This window comes from Arachis stenosperma, chromosome 9 (assembly GCF_014773155.1).
Source record: "Arachis stenosperma cultivar V10309 chromosome 9, arast.V10309.gnm1.PFL2, whole genome shotgun sequence".
In the NCBI taxonomy this organism is placed as follows: domain Eukaryota; kingdom Viridiplantae; phylum Streptophyta; class Magnoliopsida; order Fabales; family Fabaceae; genus Arachis; species Arachis stenosperma.
This window is the reverse complement of record NC_080385.1, coordinates 81,967,660-81,990,769: the sequence shown is the minus strand read 5'-3', so window position 1 is coordinate 81,990,769 and position 23,110 is coordinate 81,967,660. Positions and strand designations below refer to the sequence as shown.

At 39.5% G+C, this 23,110-nt stretch overlaps 1 non-coding gene across 1 annotated transcript; it reads right to left on the bottom strand.

Annotated features, from left to right (window-relative positions):
- Positions 1 to 7,486: 7,486 nt before the first annotated feature.
- LOC130953332 (small nucleolar RNA R71) lies at positions 7,487 to 7,590 on the bottom strand. Its single transcript, XR_009075502.1, has one exon. It is a non-coding gene; the product is annotated as a small nucleolar RNA R71 (small nucleolar RNA).
- Between the last annotated feature and the right edge of the window lie 15,520 nt (positions 7,591 to 23,110).

Here is a 23,110-nt window from a genome sequence, read left to right as displayed (position 1 = left end):
TATTTTTACTTGAGTCTAGTTTCATGTTTTAAGTTTGGTGTCAATTGCATGTCCTTATTTGTTCTTCATATTTTTGAATTTGTGTCCATTGTTCTTTCTTGATCTTCGAGTTGTTCTTGTTTAATTTTTGTTTAATCTTTAGTTTTTCTTGTTTTGTGTCTTTCCCTGTTTTTCTTGTAATTTTCGAAAAGTTCAAAAAGTTTTTTCAAGAAAATACTTTTTCGTTCATAACTCAGTTGGTTAGAGTGTTGGCTTATGTTCTTGGTATCTTCTTTTCAAAAATAATTTCTCTTTGATTAAATCTTGTGTCAAATTTTAAGTTTGGTGTTCTCTTGTTAACTTTTCTTTAGTTTTCAAAAATTTTATTTTGATTTTCTAAAAATTTTAAGTTGGTGTTCTTTCTTTTTGTTCTTGTTGTTCTTGTGAGTCTTCAAAGTGTTCTTGAGTCTTCTTTGTGTTTTGATCTTAAAATTTTTTGGTTTGGTGTTCCTTGGTGCTTTCCCTCCAAAATTTTCGAAAACGAGCATTAGATCTAAAAAATTTTAAGTCTTTTGTCTTTTGTGTGTTTTTCTCTTTCATAATAAAATTCAAAAATAAAAAATATCTTTTCCTTTAATTGCTCATAATTTTCGAATTCATTAGGTTGATTTGGTCAAAATTTTAAAATCATATCTTTTTTTTTAAAAAAAAAAAAACTCCTAACCACTTCCTCTCTCCTCATTCTTTTTCGAAAATCCGCATAAAATATTTTCAAATTCTTTTTTTTATTTTTTATTTTATTATTTTAATATCCATTTTATTATATAATAAAATAAATAAAATAAATCCATATCATCTCCCTTTCTCCATCATATGAACAGTCTAGAAGGACTCTGGGGTCATATGCTAACCCCACTACTACTTCATATGGGAGTAGTATTTGTATACACCCCATAGGAGCTAACACTTTTGAGCTATATCCTCAGCTCATTATCATGGTGCAGCAAAATTGCCAGTATTCCGGTCTTCCACAGGAAGAACCTACTGAGTTTCTGGCATAGTTCTTACAAATTGCTAACACAGTACGTGATAAGGAGGTGGATCAGGATGTCTACGGATTATTGTTGTTTCCATTTGCTGTAAAAGACCAAGCTAAGAGGTGGTTAAATAACAAACCCAATGCCAGCATAAGAACATGGAAACAGTTGTCAGACAAATTCCTGAATCAATATTTCCCTGTAAAGAGGATGACACAGCTAAGGCTAGACATCCAAGGCTTTAAACAAGAGAATAATGAATCTCTTTATGATGCCTGGGATAGGTACAGAGAGATGCAAAGGAAATGACCCTCTGAAATGTTCTCAGAGTGGGTGCAGTTAGACATCTTCTACTACTGGCTTACAGAAAAAGCACAGACATCTCTAGACCACTCAGTTGGCGGATCTATACACATGAGAAAGATGATTGAAGAGGCTCAAGAGCTTATAGGGTTGCTAGGAATCAGCATTTGTACTTAAATAGTGAGTCCTCCATGAAAGAAGAAGCTAAGACAGTACCAACTGACTTTAGTCCTCAGGAACAAGCTGCTGAACTCAATCGGCAACTATCTTCTATAACAAAATAGTTAGCAGAATTTAAGGAGATGCTACAAGAAACCAAAAATGCTAATAACGCTATGGAATCACAATTGAATCAGACAAAACAACAGTTATTAAAACAGATAACAGAAGAGTGCCAAGCAGTTAAATTAAGAAGTAGAAAAACATTAAATACCTCAAGTCAAAGCAGCAGAAAGCCAAGAAAAGAACAACTGACAGAGGATGAGCAAACTGCCACCCAAAATCCCTCTGAGGACAGTAAGAGCCCAGAGAGGAATAATTATGGCGTTCAAATGCCAGAAAAAGGTGAAAAACTGGCATTAAACGCCTAGTGGATGCCCAGTTCTGGCGTTCAAACGCCAGAAAAGGGTGAAAAGTTGGCGTTGAACGCCCAATCCATGTCCAGTTCTGGCGTTCAAACGCCATAAAAGGGTAGGAATCTGGCGTTAAATGCCCATTCCTCCTCCCATCCTGGCGTTCAAACGCCAATGAGGGATCAGACACCTACAAGTGCTGATAATAACTCCCTCAAGAAGGCTTCTCAACCTGACTCTATAGGAAATAAACCTGCAGCAACCAAGGTTGAAGAATACAAAGCTAAAATGCCTTATCCTCAGAAACTCCACCAAGTGGAACAGGATAAATAATTTGCTCGCTTTGCAGACTATCTCGGGACTCTTGAAATCAAGATTCCGTTAGCAGAGGCACTTGAGCAAATACCCTCTTATTTTAAGTTCATGAAAGAAATATTAAGTCATAAGAAGGATTGGAGAGACATTGAAAAAGTCTTTCTCAATGAAGAATGCAGTGCAGTCATCTTAAAGAGCTTACCAGAGAAGCATAAGGATCCTGGGAGCTTTATGATACCATGCACATTGGAGGGTACTTGTACCAGGACAGCTCTATGTGACCTTGGGGCAAGTATCAACCTAATCCCTTCATCCACTATAAGAAAGCTTGGCTTGACTGAAGAGATCAAACCAACCCAGATTTGTTTTCAACTTGCTGATGGCTACATTAAATATCCATCAGGCATAATCGAGGACATGATTGTCACAGTTAGGCCATTTGCCTTTCTCACTAACTTTGTAGTGCTGGAAATGGAGGAGCACAAGAGTGCAACCTTCATTCTATGAAGACCTTTCCTAGCAATTGGACGAACCCTCATTGACATCCAAAAAGGGGAAGTGACCCTAAGAGTCAATGAGGATGAGTTTAGGCTGAATGTTGTTGAAGCAATGAAGCATCCAGACACATCAAAGGACTGCATGAGAGTTGATATTATTGACTCCCTGGTAAAGGAGATCAGTATGGTTGAGAGTCTCGAATCAGAGCTAGAGAACATTTTTAAAGATGTTCAGCCTAATCTAGAGGTACCAGAGGAAATAAAAGAACCTCTGAAAACTCCTAAGGAAGAGGAGAAACCTCATAAACCTGAGCTGAAACCATTACCACCATCCTTGAAATATGCATTTCTAGGAGAAGGTAACACTTTTCTTGTAATCATAAGCTCTGCTTTAGAGCCACAGGAAGAGAAAGCACTAATTCAGGTGCTAAGGACACACAAGACAGCTCTTGGGTGGTCCATTAGTGATCTTAATGGTATTAGCCCAGCCAGATGCATGCACAAAATTCTACTGGAGGATAATGCCAAGCCAGTGGTTCAACCACAAAGGCGGTTGAATCCAGCCAAGAAGGAGGTGGTGCAAAAAGAGGTCACTAAATTACTAGAGGCTGGGATTATTTATCCTATTTTTAATAGTCCCTGGGTGAGCCCTGTCCAAGTTGTACCCAAAAAGGGAGGCATGGCAGTGGTTCATAATGAAAAGAATGAACTGGTTCCTACGAGAACAGTTACAGGGTGGCGTATGTGTATTGACTATAGAAGGCTCAATACAGCCACCAGAAAGGATCACTTTCCTTTACCATTCATAGACCAGATGCTAGAACGACTAGCCGGTCATGACTATTACTACTTTTTGGATGGCTATTCAGACTATAACCAAATTGCAGTAGATCCTCCAGATCAAGAGAAAACAGCATTCACATGTCCATCTGGAGTATTTGCCTACAAAAGAATGCCATTTGGTCTGTGCAATGCACCTGCAACCTTTCAGAGATGCATGCTGATGAGCGGATAATTTGTACCCTTTTTGGCATTGTTTTTAGTATGTTTTTAGTATGATCTAGTTAGTTTTTAGTATATTTTTATTAGTTTTTAGTTAAAATTCACTTTTCTGGACTTTACTATGAGTTTGTGTGTTTTTCTGTGATTTCAGGTATTTTCTGGCTGAAATTGAGGGACCTGAGCAAAAATCTGATCCAGAGACTGAAAAGGACTGCAGATGCTGTTGGATTCTGACCTCCCTGCACTCGAAGTGGATTTTCTAGAGTTACAGAAGCCCAATTGGCTCGCTCTCAACGGCGTTGGAAAGTAGACATCCTGGGCTTTCCAGCAATATATGATAGTCCATACTTTTCCCAAGATTTGATGGCCCAAACTGGCGTTCAAAGACACCCTCAGAAATTCCAGCGTTAAACGCCGGAACTGGCACCAAAATGGGAGTTAAACGCCCAAACTGGCATAAAAGCTGGCGTTTAACTCCAAGAAGAGTCTCTACACGAAATTGCTTCATTGCTCAGCCCAAGCACACACCAAGTGGGCCCGGAAGTGGATTTTTATGTCATTTACTCATCTCTGTAAACCTTAGGCTACTAGTTTTCTATAAGTAGGACCTTTTGCTATTGTATTAGACATCTTTTGATCATGCTTTGATGATTAAACCCTCTTTGGGGGAGGCTGGCCATTCGGCCATGCCTAGACCTTGTTCTTATGTATTTTCAACGGTGGAGTTTCTACACACCATAGATTAAGGTGTGGAGCTCTGCTGTACCTCGAGTATTAATGCAATTACTATTGTTCTTCTATTCAATTCCGCTTGTTCTTTGTCCAAGATATCACTTGTTCTTCAACTTGATGAATGTGATGATCCGTGACACTCATCATCATTCTCACTTATGAACAAAGTGACTGACAACCACTTCTGTTCTACAAGCAAACAAGGCTCTAGTGTTTATCTCTTGGATTCCTGATACACGATGCATGGTTGATCGCCTGACAACCGAGTGCTCGCCTGACAAACGAGCCAGCCATTCCGTGAGATCAGAGTCTTCGTGGTATAGGCGAGAACTGATGGCGGCATTCAAGAGAATCCGGAAGGTCTAACCTTGTCTGTGGTATTCTGAGTAGGATTCAATGATTGAATGACTGTGACGTGCTTCAAACTCCTAGCAGGCGGGGCGTTAGTGACAGACGCAAAAGAATCACTGGATTCTATTCCGGCCTGACCGAGAACCGACAGCTGATTAGCCATATGCTGTGACAGAGCATAGGAACATTTTCACTGAGAGGATGGGAGGTAGCCACTGACAATGGTGAAACCCTACATAAGCTTGCCATGGAAAGGAGTAAGAAGGATTGGATGAAGACAGTAGGAAAGCAGAGAGACGGAAGGGAAGGCATCTTCATACGCTTATCTGAAGTTCCTACCAATGAACTACATAAGTACCTCTATCTTTATCTTTATGTTTTATTCGTATATCACTATACCCATTAGAGTCTGCCTGACTAAGATTTACAAGGTGACCATAGCTTGCTTCATACCAACAATCTCCGTGGGATCGACCCTTACTCGCGTAAGGTATTACTTGAACGACCCAGTGCACTTGCTGGTTAGTTGTGCAAAGTTGTGTTTATGCCATGGTAATAGAGCACCAAGTTCTTGGGGCCATTACTAGGGATTATTTGAGTTGTGAAAAGTAGTGATCACAATTTCGCACACCAAGTTTTTGGCGCCGTTGCCGGGGATTGTTCGAGTATGGACAACTGACGGTTCATCTTGTTGCTTAGATTAGGTATTTTTCAGAGTTCTTAAGAATGAATTCTAGTGTTTCAAGGTGATGTTCTTATCATCACCAAAGCTGATTGATTCTCATCAATTTAGCTCTTGAATGCAATGTCCTGCTGAAGCTTGGCTGGCCATGTCTAATTCCTTTAGACTGAAGCTTTAGACTAACATTGCATGATTCCTGGAATTCTCATTAAGAATTTTGATACCTTTATTTTCTTTTCCATATAATTTTCGAAAAAGCACAAAAAAATTACAAAATCATAAAAACCAAAAAAAAAAAATATGTTATGTTTCTTATTGAGACACTAGTCTCATTTTAAGTTTGGTGTCAATTGCATGCATTCATTCATGTGTCTTAAGGATCTTCAAGATGTTATTGATGATTTCTTACTCTAATATTTAAATTCTCTTGACTTGAGTGTTTTGTGTGTCTCATATGCATTCTCATTAGTGTCAGTAGTATACAAACTGCTAAGTTTGGTGTCTTGCATGCATTGTTATTTGATTTTAGTTACATTTTGATTATTAAAAATCCAAAAATATTTTTAATTTGTGTCTTCTCAAGTCAATAATACAGAGAATTGAAGATTCAGAACATACAGCAGAGGAATTGCACAGAAAAAGCTGGGCGTTCAAAACGCCCAGTGAAGAAGGACAGACTGGCGTTTAAACGCCAGCCAGGGTACCTGGTTGGGCGTTTAACGCCCAAAAGGGTATAGTTTTGGGCGTTAAACGCCAGAATGTGCACCATTCTGGGCGTTTAACGCCAGGATGGCACAAGGGGGAGGATTTTGTTTTCAAATCAATTTTTTTTCAAGTTTTCAAAGTTTTTCAAAATCAAATCTTTTTCAAATCATATCTTTTCAATCAAATGTTTTCAAAATCAATTTCTTTCCTTTTTCAAAGATACTTGCTAACAATTAATGATTTGATTGAACATTCCAAATATGTTGCCTTTTCTGTTGAGAAAGGTTTAATGTTTGAATCATATCTTTTCTTGTTAGGCAAGTCATTAATTTTTTTTTAATCAAATCTTTTTAAAATTGTTTTCAAATCATATCTTCTCAATCACATTTTTTTTTAAAACCAATCATATCTTCTTAACCTCATCTTTTTCAATATAGTTTTCAATCAAATCTTTTTGACTTCTGATTTCAAAATCTTTTTCAAAAATCACTTGATTTCTTTCCCACTCTTATTTTCGAAAATTAATTAGTGTTTTTCAAAATGTTTTCAAATTCTTTAACTTAATTTTCGAAAATTTCTTCCCTTCTTCTCACATCCTTCTATTTATGGACTAACACTATTCCTTAATGCAAAATTCGAACTTCATCTTCTTTGATAAGTTCGAATTTTCTACTTCTGTCTTCTACTCTTCTTTTCCTCTGACACCTAAAGGAATCTCTATACTGTGACATAGAGGATTCCACATTTTCTTGTTCTCTTCTCTTTCGTATGAGCAGGAACAAAGACAAAGGCATTCTTGTTGAAGCTGACCCTGAACCTGAAAGGACCTTGAAGCGAAAGCTAAGAGAAGCTAAGGCACAACTCTCTGTAGAGGACCTAACAGAAATCTTCAAAGAAAAAGAAGACATGGCAGCCGAAAACAACAACAATGCAAACAATGCAAGGAAGGTGCTGGGTGACTTTACTACACCTACTCCCGACTTCTATGGGAGAAGCATCTCTATCCCTGCCATTGGAGCAAACAACTTTGAGCTTAAGCCTCAATTAGTTTCTCTAATGCAACAGAATTGCAAGTTTCATGGACTTCCATTGGAAGATCCTCATCAGTTTTTAGCTGAATTCTTGCAAATCTGTGACACTGTCAAGACTAATGGGGTAGACCCTGAGGTCTACAGACTTATGCTATTCCCTTTTGCTGTAAGAGACAGAGCTAGGACATGGTTGGACTCACAACCTAAAGAAAGCCTGGACTCATGGGAAAAGCTAGTCAATGCCTTCTTGGCAAAGTTCTTTCCACCTCAAAAATTGAGTAAGCTTAGAGTGGAAGTCCAAACCTTCAGACAGAAGGATGGAGAATCCCTCTATGAAGCTTGGGAAAGATACAAACAATTGATCAGAAAGTGTCCATCTGACATGCTTTCTGAATGGAGCATCATAGGTAATTTCTATGATGGTCTCTCTGAACTGTCCAAGATGTCTTTGGATAGCTCTGCTGGAGGATCTCTTCATTTGAAGAAGACGCCTACAGAAGCTCAAGAGCTGATTGAAATGGTTGCAAATAACCAATTCATGTACACTTCTGAAATGAATCCTGTGAACAATGGGACAAATCAGAAGAAAGGAGTTCTTGAGATTGATACTCTGAATGCCATTTTGGCTCAGAACAAGATATTGACTCAACAAGTCAATTTGATTTCTCAGAGTCTGTCTGGAATGCAAAATGCACCAAGCAGTACTAAGGATGCTTCATCTGAAGAAGAAGCATATGATCCTGAGAACCCTTCAATGGAAGAGGTGAATTACCTAGGAGAACCCTATGGAAACACCTATAATTCTTCATGGAGAAATCACCCAAATTTCTCATGAACGGATCAACAGATACCTCAACAAGGTTTCAACAACAATAATGGTGGAAGAAATAGGTTTAGCAATGGCAAGCCTTTTCCATCATCTTCTCAGCAACAGACAGAGAATCCTAAGCAGAGTAACTCTGACTTAGCAACCATGGTCTCTGATCTAATCAAAACCACTCAAAGTTTCATGACTGAAACAAGGTCCTCCATTAGAAATTTGGAGGCACAAGTGGGACAGCTGAGCAAGAAAATTACTAAACTCCCTCCTAGTACTCTTCCAAGCAATACAGAAGAAAATCCAAAAGGAGAGTGCAAGGCCATCAACATGGCCAAATTTGGAGAGGAAGGAGAGGAAGTGAACGCCACTGAGGAAGACCTCAGTGGGCGTGCACTGACCTCCAATGAGTTCCCTAATGAGGAACTATGGGAATCTGAGGCTCAAAATGAGACCATAGAGATTCCATTAGACTTACTTCTGCCTTTCATGAGCTCTGATGAGTATTCTTCCTCTGAAGAGGATGAGTATGTCACTAAAGAGCAAGTTGCTAAATACCTTGGAGCAATCATGAAGCTAAATGACAAGTTATTTGGAAATGAGACTTGGGAGAATGAACCTCCTTTGCTCACCAAAGAACTGGATGACTTGTCTAGGAAGAAATTACCTCAAAAGAGACAAGATCCTGGGAAGTTTTCAATACCTTGTACCATAGGCACCATGACCTTCAAGAAGGCTCTGTGTGACTTAGGGTCAAGTGTAAACCTTATGCCTCTCTCTGTAATGGAGAAGCTAGGGATTTTTGAGGTGCAAGCTGCAAGAATCTCATTAGAGATGGCAGACAACTCAAGAAAACAAGCTCATGGACTTGTAGAGGATGTTTTGGTGAAGATTGAAGACCATTACATCCCTGCTGATTTCATAGTCCTAGAGACTGGGAAGTGCATGGATGAATCCATCATCCTTGGCAGACCCTTCCTAGCCACAGCAAAGGCTGTGATTGATGTTGATAGAGGAGAGTTGATCATTCAAGTGAATGAAGAATCCTTGGTGTTTAAAGCTCAAGGATATCCCTCTGTCATCATGGAGAGGAAGCATGAAGAGCTTCTCTAAAAACAGAGCCAAACAGAGCCCCCACAGTCAAACTCTAAGTTTGGTGTTGGGAGGCCACAACCAAACTCTAAGTTTGGTGTTGAACCCCCACATTCAAACTCTAAGTTTGATGTTGGGAGGTTCCAACATAGCTCTGAGCATTTCTGAGGCTCCATGAGAGTCCTCTGTCAAGCTAATGACACTAAAGAAGCGCTTGTTGGGAGGCAACCCAATTTATATTTTGACTATTTTCCTTTGTTATTTTATTTTATTTTGTAGCTTGATGATCATGAGAAGACACAAAATCAATTGAAAAAGCAAAAACAGAATGAAAAACAGGAAGAAAAACAGCACACCCTGGAGGAAGAACCCACTGGCGTTTAAACGCCAGTGAGGCTAGCAGTTGGGCGTTTAACGCCCAGTCTGGCACCATTCTGGGCGTTTAACGCCAGAAAGGGGCACCAGACTGGCATTAAACGCCAGAAAAGGGCAAGAACCTGGCGTTAAACGCCAGGAATGGGCACCAGCCCGGCGTTTAACGCCAGAAATGGCTCAAAACGTGATTTTGAATGCCATTTGGTGCAGGGATGACTTTTCCTTGACACCACAGGATCTGTGGACCCCACAGGATCCCCACCAACCCCACCACTCTCTCTCTTCTTCACTCATTCACCAATCACCTCAATACCTCTTCCCCAAAAAACCCTTCACCTATCAAATCCCATCTTCCTCTTCACCACTCACATCCATCCTTCATAAAACCCCACCTACCTCACCATTCAAATTCAAACCACTTTTCCCACCCAAAACCCACCCATCAATGGCCGAACCATGACCCCCCCTCTCCTATATATACCCTTCTTCACTCCTTCATTTTCACACAACCTAAACACCACTTCTCCCCCTCTTTGGCTGAACACAAAAGCCACTCCCTTCTTCCTCATTTCTTCTTCTACTCTCTTCTTTCTTCTTTTGCTCGAGGACGAGCAAACCTTTTAAGTTTGGTGTGGTAAAAGCGTTGCTTTTTCATTTTTCCATAACCATTTATGGCATCCAAGGCCGGAGAAACCTCTAGAAAGAGGAAAGGGAAAGCAAAAGCTTCCACCTCCGAGTCATGGGAGATGGAGAGATTCATCTCAAGGGTGCATCAAGACCACTTCTATGAAGTTGTGGCCATGAAGAAGGGTCAACTTTGATCAAAGGTTGGACCAAGTCCTCATAGATATCTGTGAAGAGGGCGCCCAATGGAAGAGAAATTCAAGAGGGAAGCCTGTTCAACTGAGAAGGCATAACCTCAAGCCCATCACTAAGAAAAGGATGGAGCAAACAAGAGACCCCACTCATCATGAAATCCCTGAGATGCCTCAAGGGATGCACTTTCCTCCACAAGACTAGTGGGAGCAAATTAACACCTTCCTAGGAGAATTGAGTTCCAACATGGGACAACTAAGGGTGGAGCACCAAGAACATTCCATCCTCCTCCATGAAATTAGAGAAGATCAAAGAATCATGAGAGAGGAGCAACAAAGGCAAGGAAGAGACATTGAGGAGCTCAAGCACTCCATAAGACCTTCAAGAGGAAGAACAAGCCGCCATCACTGAGGTGGACCCGTTCTTTAATCTCCTTGTCCTTTATTTTCTGTTTTTCGAAAATTTATGCTTATGTTTGTCCATGTTTGTGTCTTATGATCATTAGTGTCTTAGTGTCTATGCCTTAAAGTTATGAATGTCCTATGAATCCATCACCTCTCTTAAATGAAAACTGTTTTTATCACAAAAGAACAAGAAGTACAGGATTTCGAATTCATCTTTAAAACTAGCTTAATTAGTTTGATGTGGTGGCAATGCTTTTGTTCTCTGAATGTATGCTTAAACAGTGCATATGTCTTTTGAATTTGTTGTTCATGAATGTTAAAATTGTTGGCTCTTGAAAGAATGATGAAAAAGGAGACATGTTACTGAGGATCTGAAAAATCATAAAATTGATTCTTGAAGCAAGAAAAAGCAGTGAATACAAAAAAAAAACGAAAAAAAAAGAGGGGAGAAAGAAAAAGAAAAGAAAAAGAAAGAAATAAAGTTGTGATCCAAGGCAAAAAGAGTGTGCTTAAGAACCCTGGACACCTCTAATTGGGGACTCTAGCAAAGCTGAGTCACAATCTGAAAAGGTTCACCCAATTATGTGTCTGTGGCATGTATGTATCCGGTGGTAATACTGGAAGACAGAGTGCTTTGGGCCACGGCCAAGACTCAATAAGTAGCTGTGTTCAAGAATCATCATACTTAACTAGGAGAATCAATAACACTATCTGGATTCTGAGTTCCTAAAGAAGCCAATCACTCTGAATTTCAAAGGATAAAGTGAGATGCCAAAACTGTTCGGAGGCAAAAAGCTACTAGTCCCGCTCATCTAATTTGGAGCTAAGTTTCATTGATAATTTGGAGTCTATAGTATATTCTCTTCTTTTTATCTTATTTGATTTTCAGTTGCTTGAGGACAAGCAACAATTTAAGTTTGGTGTTGTGATGAGCGGATAATTTGTACCCTTTTTGGCATTGTTTTTAGTATGATCTAGTTAGTTTTTAGTATATTTTTATTAGTTTTTAGTTAAAATTCACTTTTCTGGACTTTACTATGAGTTTGTGTGTTTTTCTGTGATTTCAGGTATTTTCTGGCTGAAATTGAGGGACCTGAGCAAAAATCTGATCCAGAGACTGAAAAGGACTGCAGATGCTGTTGGATTCTGACCTCCCTGCACTCGAAGTGGATTTTCTGGAGCTACAGAAGCTCAATTGGCGCGCTCTCAATGGCGTTGGAAAGTAGACATCCTGGGCTTTCCAGCAATATATGATAGTCCATACTTTGCCCAAGATTTGATGGCTCAAACCGGCGTTCAAAGTCACCCTCAGAAATTCCAGCGTTAAACGCCGGAACTGGCACCAAAATGGGAGTTAAACGCCCAAACTGGCATAAAAGCTGGCGTTTAACTCCAAGAAGAGTCTCTACACGAAATTGCTTTATTGCTCAGCCCAAGCACACACCAAGTGGGCCCGGAAGTGGATTTTTATGTCATTTACTCATCTTTGTAAACCTTAGGCTACTAGTTTTCTATAAGTAGGACCTTTTGCTATTGTATTAGACATCTTTTGATCATGCTTTGATGATTAAACCCTCTTTGGGGGAGGCTGGCCATTCGGCCATGCCTAGACCTTGTTCTTATGTATTTTCAACGGTGGAGTTTCTACACACCATAGATTAAGGTGTGGAGCTCTGCTGTACCTCGAGTATTAATGCAATTACTATTGTTCTTCTATTCAATTCCGCTTGTTCTTTGTCTAAGATATCACTTGTTCTTCAACTTGATGAATGTTATGATCCGTGACACTCATCATTATTCTCACTTATGAACAAAGTGACTGACAACCACTTCTGTTCTACAAGCAAACAAGGCTCTAGTGTTTATCTCTTGGATTCCTGATACACGATGCATGGTTGATCGCCTGACAACCGAGTGCTCGCCTGACAAACGAGCCAGCCATTCCGTGAGATCAGAGTCTTCGTGGTATAGGCGAGAACTGATGGCAGCATTCAAGAGAATCCGGAAGGTCTAACCTTGTCTGTGGTATTCTGAGTAGGATTCAATGATTGAATGACTATGACGTGCTTCAAACTCCTAGCAGGCGGGGCGTTAGTGACAGACGCAAAAGAATCACTGGATTCTATTCCGGCCTGACCGAGAACCGATAGCTGATTAGCCATATGCTGTGACAGAGCATAGGAACATTTTCACTTAGAGGATGGGAGGTAGCCACTGACAACGGTGAAACCCTACATAAGCTTGCCATGGAAAGGAGTAAGAAGGATTGGATGAAGACAGTAGGAAAGCAGAGAGACGGAAGGGAAGGCATCTTCATACGCTTATCTGAAGTTCCTACCAATGAACTACATAAGTACCTCTATCTTTATCTTTATGTTTTATTCGTATATCACTATACCCATTAGAGTCTGCCTGACTAAGATTTACAAGGTGACCATAGCTTGCTTCATACCAACAATCTCCGTGGGATCGACCCTTACTCGCGTAAGGTATTACTTGGACGACCCAGTGCACTTGCTGGTTAGTTGTGCAAAGTTGTGTTTATGCCATGGTAATTGAGCACCAAGTTCTTGGGGCCATTACTAGGGATTATTTGAGTTGTGAAAAGTAGTGATCACAATTTCGCACACCACATGCTCTCTATTTTCTCTGATATGGTGGAAAAATTTCTGGAAGTCTTCAATCTTCATGGATGACTTTTCAGTGTTTGGAGACTCATTCATCTCCTGTCTTGATCATCTAGCACTTGTTCTGAAAAGGTACCAAGAGACTAACCTGGTTTTAAACTGGGCAAAATATCACTTTTATGGTGACTGAAGGAGTTGTCCTTGGGCATAAAATTTCGAACAAAGAAATAGAGGTGGATCAAGCTAAGGTAGATGTAATTGAAAAATTACCACCACCCACCAATGTTAAGGCAATCAGAACTTTTTTGGGACATGCAAGATTCTACAGGAGGTTTATAAAGGATTTTTCAAAAATTGCAAAACCTCTGAGTAACCTGCTAGCTGTTGATACACCCTTTGTCTTTGACACAGAGTGTTTGCAGGCCTTTGAGACTCTGAAGGCTAAGTTGGTCACATCACCTGTCATTTCTGCACTAGACTGGACATTACCATTTGAATTAATATGTGATGCCAATGACCATACTATTGGTGCAGTATTAGGACAGAGGCATAACAAGCTTCTGCACGTCATTTACTATGCCATCCGTGTTCTAAATGACGTACAGAAAAACTAGACAACCACAGAAAAAGAGTTGCTTGCAGTGGTTTATGCCATTGACAAGTTCAGATCCTATTTGGTGGGATCAAAAGTGATTGTATACACTGACCATGCTGCTCTTAAATATCTACTCACGAAACAGGATTCAAAACCCAGGCTCATAAGATGGGTGTTGCTTCTGCAAGAGTTTGATATAGAAATAAGAGACAGAAAAGGGACAGAGAACCAAGTAGCAGATCACCTGTCCCGAATAGAACCAGTAGAAGAGGCGTCCCACCCCTCTACTGAGATCTCTGAAACCTTCCCGGATGAGCAAATATTTGCCATTCAATAAGTACCATGGTTTGCAGACATTACAAACTATAAAGCGGTAAGATTCATACCCAAAGAGTACAACAGATAGCAAATGAAAAAACTGATCTCTGATGCAAAGTACTACTTGTGGGATGAGCCATATCTCTTTAAGAGATGTGCAGATGGAATAATCTATTGATGTGTGCCTAGAAAAGAAGCACAGAAGATCCTATGGCATTGTCATGGATCACAATATGAAGGATATTTTGGAAGTGAGCGAACATCCACAAAAGTCCTCCAAGGTGGCTTCTACTGGCCTACCCTCTATAGAGACTCCCGAGAGTTTATACGTAACTGTGACAGTTGCCAGAGAGCTAGTAATCTACCTCAAGGTTATGCCATGCCTCAACAAGGGATCTTAGAGATTGAGTTGTTTGACGTATGGGGTATTGACTTCATGGGGCCTTTCCCACCATCATACTCAAACACGTATATTCTGGTGGCTGTAGACTATGTATCTAAATGGGTAGAGGCAATTGTAACACCCACTAATGATACTAAGACAGTGCTGAAGTTCCTCTAGAAATATATCTTTAGCAAATTTAGTGTCCCTAGAGCACTAATCAATGATGGAGGCTGTCATTTCTGCAATAAACAGCTTTACTCTGCTATAGTCAGATACGGAATTAGCCACAAGGTGGCAATTCCATATCATCGACAGACGAATGGGCAAGCTGAAGTCTCTAATAAAGAACTAAAAAGAATCCTGTAACGGACTGTAATTGCCCGTTGAAAGGATTGGGCAAGGAGCTTGGATGATACTCTCTGGGCATACAAAACAGCATTCAAGACCCCTATAGAAACTTCTCCATACCAACTTGTGTATGGGAAGGCCTGTCACCTGCCCGTGGAACTGGAGCATAAAGCCTACTGGGCAACCAAATTCCTAAACCTTGATGCCAAATTAGCTGGAGAGAAAAGATTGCTCCAGCTGAATGAGCTAGAGGAATTCAGACTCAATGCTTTCGAAAATGCAAAAATTTACAAAGAGAAAGCAAAAAGGTGGCATGACAAGAAACTGTCATCCAGAGTCTTTGAGCCAGGGCAGAAAGTTCTGCTGTTTAATTCTAGGCTCAGATTATTTCCCGGGAACCGAAATCCCGGTGGACAGGACCATATGTGATTACAAGTGTGTCACCATATGGATATGTAGAGCTTCAGGATATCGATTATGACAAAAAGTTCATTGTTAATGGACAAAGAGTCAAACATTATCTTGAAAGCAATGTTGAGCACGAATACTCAAAACTGAGACCAGATTAACGCTTAGTAAGGTATAGCTAAAGACAATAAAGAAGCGCTTGCTGGGAGGCAACCCAGCCATTGGTAGGGTTTATCTGTTATTTAAATAATAATTATAGGAGTTTGATATAAATTATCTTCAACATTGATTCTCAATTAAAGAAGTTCACAGAGTTACAGAAGGATTCAGAGCAGAAAGCAGAGAAAAAGAGCTCACTGGCACAAAAACACCAGTAAGAGGCACCATTCTGGGCGTTTAACGCCAGTAAAAATACCTTTCTGGGCGTTAAACGCTAGAATAGGTACCATTCTGGGTGTTTAACGCCAGAATTGCAGCATCCTGGGCGTTTAGAAAAACGCCCAGTGATAAAAGGCTTTTTGGCGTTTAACGCCAGCCAGGGTGTCTGGCTGGGCATTAAACGCCCAAAACAAGCAACAATTGGGTGTTAAATGCCAGAATGGATGCCATTTTGGGCGTTTAATGCCAGGAATGTGGAGAGGAGGAAGTTTTGTTTCCAACTCAATTTTTTGTCAAATTTTCATGTTTTCATCCATACTTTCTTGCATGAACATGTTACAAATTCTTATTTTTTCAATTTCAATTTCAAAAAAAATCTTAATCCTAAGAAAATCTTTCTTCAACTTCTTTTCAAATATTTTTCAAAACTCATCTATCTTTCTAATATCTTTTCAAATCTTTTTCAACTCATCATACTATCTTTTCAAATTTAGATTTATCTTTTTCAAAACTCTCTCATATCTTTTCAATTTTAAAATTACATATTTTGTATATCATACTTATCTTTTCTAAATCATGTCTTCTATCATATCTTTTTTCAAAATTTTTGCCCACCCCCTCCCTTTTAAATTCACATTCGGCCTCCCCATCTTATCCACCACTCGAATTTGACTCTCCTCCTATTTCTCTCCTTTCCTTTCTTTTGCTTGAGGACAAGCAAACCTCTAAGTTTGGTGTGTTTTTCGTGATCATTAGGCTAAGATTCACCAAGATCATGGCTCCTAAGGGAAAACAAACCACTCCAAGAGGCAAAAAAGAGAACACTCCAAAACCACTTTGGAATCAAGAAAGGTTCTTAACCAAAGAACATGCAGACCATTACCACAACATAATGGGTCTAAGGTCAGTTAACCTGGAAGTTAAATTCGATCTGAAAGAAGACGAATATCCAGAGATCCAAGAGCAGATTCGAAATAGGGACTGGGAAATTCTAGCTAATCCTGAGACAAAGGTGGGTAGAAACATGGTTCAGGAAATCTGCTCAAATCTGTGGCAAACATATAAGTAGAGAATGACTCGAACCGCCTTCTATACCTTTCGAACTATGGTCAGAGGGAAGATTATTTACTTCGACCTAGACAGAATAAGAGAGGTCTTCAAGCTGCCTCAACTACAAGATGATCCAAAATCCTTTAATAGGAAAATGGTGAGATTAGATAAGCGCTTGGACCAAGTTCTAAAGGGTGTCCCAAACCAACTCAAGAGAGGAGATCTCAAACTAGTCGCTAGGGGCTGGCTGAACTTCATTGGGCGTTCTATACTGCACACCAGCAACCGCTCTGAAGTCACTCTCAAAAGAGCAGTGATGATCTATTGCATTATGCTAGGAAACGAAGTGGAGATTCATCATATGATCTCTTGTGAACTTTAAACAATTGCAAATAAGAACTCCACTGACGCCAAATTGGCCTACCCAAGCTTAATCTCTCTGCTATGTAAAGTTGCTGGGGTAAAGATGGGAGTGGATGAATATATCTCAGTCGAGCATCCAATCATCAAAAAGTCAATGGAAGGACAACAAGTGCAAGATAACTCCATCAAAAGGAGGGCATAGGAGTTCCTCCCAGAAATCCCTCAAATTGACTACTAGACCGACCTAGAAGCATCTGTCACCAAGCTGCAAGAAGCTATGGATCAACTTAAGGAAGAACAGCAAAATAAAAAATACATGCTTTGCAGACTGCTTAAGGAACAAGAAAAGCAAAGGCGTGAGCTACAAGAGCTTAAGCGCCAGAAGCTCTCCTTTGAGGGACCAGACACCCCACAGATTGAAGGAGCATCCATCTTCCAAAATAAAGGTTGTTGAGTCCTAATCTTAAATCTGTGATATTTTTATTATTAGAAACCTATCTTAAGAATTATATGAGTATTAGTAATTAGGGTCCTTATTTTTATTTTTAATTTTTTTATCTCCAAGTAAATTATAATTTGTTCCTCTCATCATCACTAAACATGAATAAAATAGTAGATTCTCTTTAGAGTAAGGAGGCAATTATTTCAAGTTTTCAATAAGGAAAATTCTAATTATTTTTATGTGGTGGCAACACTTTTCGTCTTCTGAATGAATGCTTGGACATTGCATATTTTTTATAGTGAAGTTTATGAATGTTAAAATTGTTGGCTCATGAAAGAATGATGAAAAAAGAGAAATGTTATTGATAATCTAAAAAATCATGAAATTGATTCTTGAAAAAAGAAAAAGCAGTGAAAAAAATGGCGAAAAAGAGAAAGAAAGAAAAAGAAAAAAATCAAGCAGAAAAAGCCAATAGCCCTTTAAACCAAAAGGAAAGGGTAAAAAGGATCCAAGGCTTTGGCACTAATGGATAGGAAGGCCCCAAAGGAATAAAATCCTGGTCTAAGCGGCTAAATCAAGCTGTCCCTAACCATGTGCTTGTGGCATGAAGGTCCAAGTGAAAAGCTTGAAACTGAGTGGTTAAAGTCGTGATCCAAAGCAAAAAGAGTGTACTTAAGAACTTTGGACACCTCTAACTGGGGACTTTAGCAAAGTTGAGTCACAATCTGAAAAGGTTTACCCAGTTATGTGTCAGTGGCATTTATGTATCCGGTGGTAATACCGGAAGACAAAGTGCTTAGGGTCACGGCCAAGACTCATAAAGTAGCTGTGTTCAAGAATCAACATATTGAACTAGGAGAATCCATGACACTATCTAAAATTCTGAGTTCCTATAGATGCCAATCATTCCGAACTTCAAAGGATGAATTGAGATGCCAAAACTGTTCAGGAGCAAAAAGCTACTAGCCCCGCTCATCTAATTAGAATCTGAGCTTCACTTAAAACTCTGAGATGTATTACCTCTTGATATTCTGTTTATCCTATTTTATTTATCTAGTTGCTTGAGGATAAACAACAGTTTAAGTTTGGTGTTGTGATGAGCGGATATTTTATACGTTTTTTTTGCGGTGTTTTCATATAGTTTTTAGTAGGATCTAACTACTTTTTAGTATATTTTTATTAATTTTTATGCAAAAATCACATTTTTGGACTTTACTATGATTTTGTGTGTTTTTTTGTGATTTCAGGTATTTTCCGGCTAAAATTGAGGGACCTTAGCAAAAATCTGATTCAAAGCCTGAAAAAGGACTGCAGATGCTATTGGATTCTGACCTCCCTGCACTCGAAATAGATTTTCTGGAGCTACAAAAGCCCAATTGGTGCCCTCTCAATTGCGTTGAAATGTAGACATCTAGGGCTTTCCAGCAATATATAATAGTTTATACTTTACCTGAGTTGTGATGACGCAAAATGGCGTTTAACGCCAACTTTCTACCCTATTCTAGCGTTAAATGCCAAAAACAGGATACAAGCTAGAGTTAAATGCCCAAACTGGCACAAAAGCTAAAGTTAAATGCCAGGAATAGCCTCTACACGTGAAATCTTTATTGCTCAGTCTAAACACACACCAAGTGGGCCTCGGAAGTGGATTTCTGCACTATCTCTCTTAGCTTACTCATTTTATGTAAACCTAGGTTACTAGTTGAATATAAAAACTACTTTTAGAGATTCATTCAGTACCTCATAACATTTTACATCTGAATTTGTATCTTCTATGGCATGAGTCTCTAAACCCCATGGTTGGGGGTGAGGAGCTCTGCTGTGTCTTGCTGAATTAATACAATTACTTCTGTTTTCTATTCAATCACGCTTGATTCTATTCTAAGATATTCACTCGCACTTAAACATGATGAATGTGATGATCCGTGACACTCATCACCATTCTCAACTTATGAACGCGTGCTTGACAACCACTCCCGTTCTACCATAGATTGAGTATGTATCTCTTGGGTTCCTGGTCCACAAGTTTGACTGCCTCCCCTGACAACAGAGCGTTCAATCTGTGAGACCAGAGTCTTTGTGGTATAAGCTAGAATCAATTGGCAGTATTCTTGTGATCCGAAAAGTCTAAACCTTGTCTGTGTTATTTTGAGTAGGATCTGGGATGGAATGATTGTGAAGAGCTTCAAACTTACGAATGTTAGGCGTAGTGACAGACGCAAAAGGATCACTGGATCCTATTCCAACAAAAGTGAGAACCAAAAGATGATTAGCCATGTATATGGACCTTTTTCACTGAGAGAATGGATGGTAGCCATTAACAACGGTGATCCATCAACATACAGCTTGCCAGGGAAAAAGCCTTGCGTGCGTGAAGAGGAAGATAGTAGGGAAGTAGAGATTCAAAAGACAGAGCATCTCCAAAACTCCAACCTATTCTCCATTACTGCATAACAAGTATTTATTTCATGTTCCTTTATTTTTCCCAATTAAAACTAAAAACCTTTATTGATATCCTGACTAAGAATAATAAGATAACCATAGCTTGCTTCAAGCAGGCAATCTCCGTGGGATCGACCCTTACTCAGTGATTCAGAAAGGGCTACCTGACAAACCCCAATTTGACGGTTTGTTTTGTATTGAATTTAGAGTATTTTGATAACCTTTTGTCACATTTAGCCTAGGAATTAGCATGGTTTTGTTATCTCTCCCTTATTTGTGCTTAAGTGTAAAAACATGCTTTTTAAGCCTTATTTTGATGAATTCTAGTTCCTCTTTGATTCCATAAGATGCCTTGATGTGTTTGCTAGTAATTCTAGGATTGAAATAGGCTAGGCATGGATCAAAGAAAGCAAGGAAGGAAGCATGCAAATGGAGAGAAGCATAAAAAGTCAAAGAAGCAAAGTCAGTCAAGCACGCGTACGCGCACAAGGCGCTCGCGCGCACATTGCGGAATCGGCCAAGGACGCGCACGCGTACCGTGCGCGCACGCGTCGATGATCGCACATGACTTCATTAAGGCAACACGTGCCTGGCGATTTTGGAAGGTTTCAACAACCAACTTTGGCGCCAAAATGCATAGAAGAGCCAAGGATTGAAGGGGATTGATACACATTCACATCCATAGACTAATTTTAGATCATTAGATAGTTTAGTTTAGTTAGAAGATTAGTTTTAGAGTTTTAGAGAGAGAAGTTCTCTCTTCTCTCTAGAATTAGGATTAGGTTTGGTTCTTAGATCTAGATTTTAATCTTTGCTTTCTTCTACTTTTACATTTCAATTCTTTGTTGTTAGATTCATCTTCTTCTACTCTTTTATTGTAATTTCCTTTATGTTGTTCTTGTGTTTTGTTGTAGATCTACTTTGTTTCTCCCATTTTCTTTCAATTCAATAAGAGGTAATTCATAATAATTGTTCTTCTTTGCTTTTCTATTGTTGATCTCTTGCCTTTGTAGTTAGATCTCTCTTTAATTCTTGCAATTTATGTTGTTTACTTTTATTGCCTTTTATGTGTTTGATGAAATGTCTCTTATAGCTATTGGTTAGATTTTGTTTCTCTTGGCCTAGGTAGAGTAATTAGTGACTCTTGAGTTATCTAATTCCTTTGTTGATCGATAATTAGAAGTTGCTAATTGATTTGAATGCCTCTAAAGCTAGTCATTCCTTTGGGAGTTGATTAGGACTTGAGAAATCAAATTGATTCATCCACTTGACTTTCCTCCATGGTTAGAGGTTAACTAAGTGGGAGTAATGAACAATTATCATCACAATTGAGAAAGGTAACTAGGATAGGATTTCTAGTTCTCACATCTTGCCAAGGGCTTTGTTAGTTGTTAGTTTATTTTCATTACCATTTACTTTTCATGCTTCCTATCCAAAACCCCAAAATAATTCTCAACCAATAACAAGACACTTTATTGTAATTCCTAGGGAGAACGACCCGAGGTTTCAATACTTCGGTTTATAAATTTAAGGGTTTGTTACGTGTGACAAACAATCTTTTGTATGAAAGGATTATTGTTTGGTTTAGAAACTATACTTTACAACGAGATTTCATTAGTGAAATTCTAAACCGTCAAAAATCCAATCGTCAAAATGGCGCCGTTGCCGGGGAAAATTGCAATGGTGTTATGTTATTGGTTATTGTATATATGTGAATATTGTGAATAGGTTTATCTTTTGTTTGTTTCTTAATTTTTGTTAGTTTTATTTTGTTCTTTCACTATGAATTCTCACTATGGCTATGAGTTTGGTTCTAATTATGTTGTAGGTGAGGAGAACCTCAATGAAGATGTGTATCAAGGATGGGACAATCAAAGGTGGAAGGAGCCATATGCATATGATCAGTCCTCATGGCAACAACCTCCACCAATGCATTATGAAGAAGAGCCATTCTATGATGCATATCAATCCAATGGCTATGGTGACTCACCTTGTGACTTCCAAGCACCGCCGCCATATGCCTATGAACCATATCCTCAACATGAACCTCAACCATTCTCACAAGCCTTTCCATACCAAGCACCTTCCTATGATCCTTACCCCTCATATAACCAATCATCCATACCATATTTTTATGACCATTATGAGCAAGAACCCTTAGAACCACCACAACCCTATCAAGATTACTACCAAGAACCACCTCAATACGCACAATCTCCATAACCTTACTGTTCCGAGGGTTACCTGAACGTGTAGCTCGGTCCTTCTTGGTAAGGCCCGAAATAGGGGTCTGTGACCCGAGCTCTTTTGTATTGGACGGCGGGGGGTTGTACCTGCAAAGACACTCCGATGCTTAAGTTAGCAGGGGTCCAAGCAGATATCAAGTAGAATTAGAGTATGAGTTATACCTGGGTGCTCCAGTGTATTTATAGTAGTTGGCTGTGATCTTCCCTGGATAAGATATTCTTATCTTATCTTATCTTCTGGGAGTCTTATCTTTATCTTTGTGGAACCGCCTTTCCCAGGCCCTTTCGGCCTTTAGGTTTTGGGCTTAGTTCCTTCTGATGGGCCTTCTTTGGCCTATTTGTCCGAGGTCCGACCTCGGGCTTGAGCCTTGAGGCGAGGTCGGACTCTCGATCAGCTTGCCGAGTTTGGAGAGCTCGGTCAGGGTATGAACACTTACCAAGAAGAACCACCTTCCTATTATGAACCCTCTCTCCAAAACGATGAACCTTCCTACCCACCACAAGCCCTAATAGACGATTCTCTCACTTTGTTACTTCAAGGACAAGAGGCCATGAAGCGGGATACACTTGAGTTTGTGACCAACTTGACCAAGGTAGTGTCTACCTTAGCCTACCAATGCTTGAACACTCAAGGTGCTTCCGTAGCCCCATGTGAAAAGTCAAAAGAAGAACAAAGCATGAAGGAGAAAGTGGAAAATCCGGTGAAGAAGGAGGAGTTGAATTTTATGTTGGAACAATTGGAGGAGCCTATGATCATTGAAGAAAAGGAAGAAGTGGTTGAAGATTTAGGAGATGTTG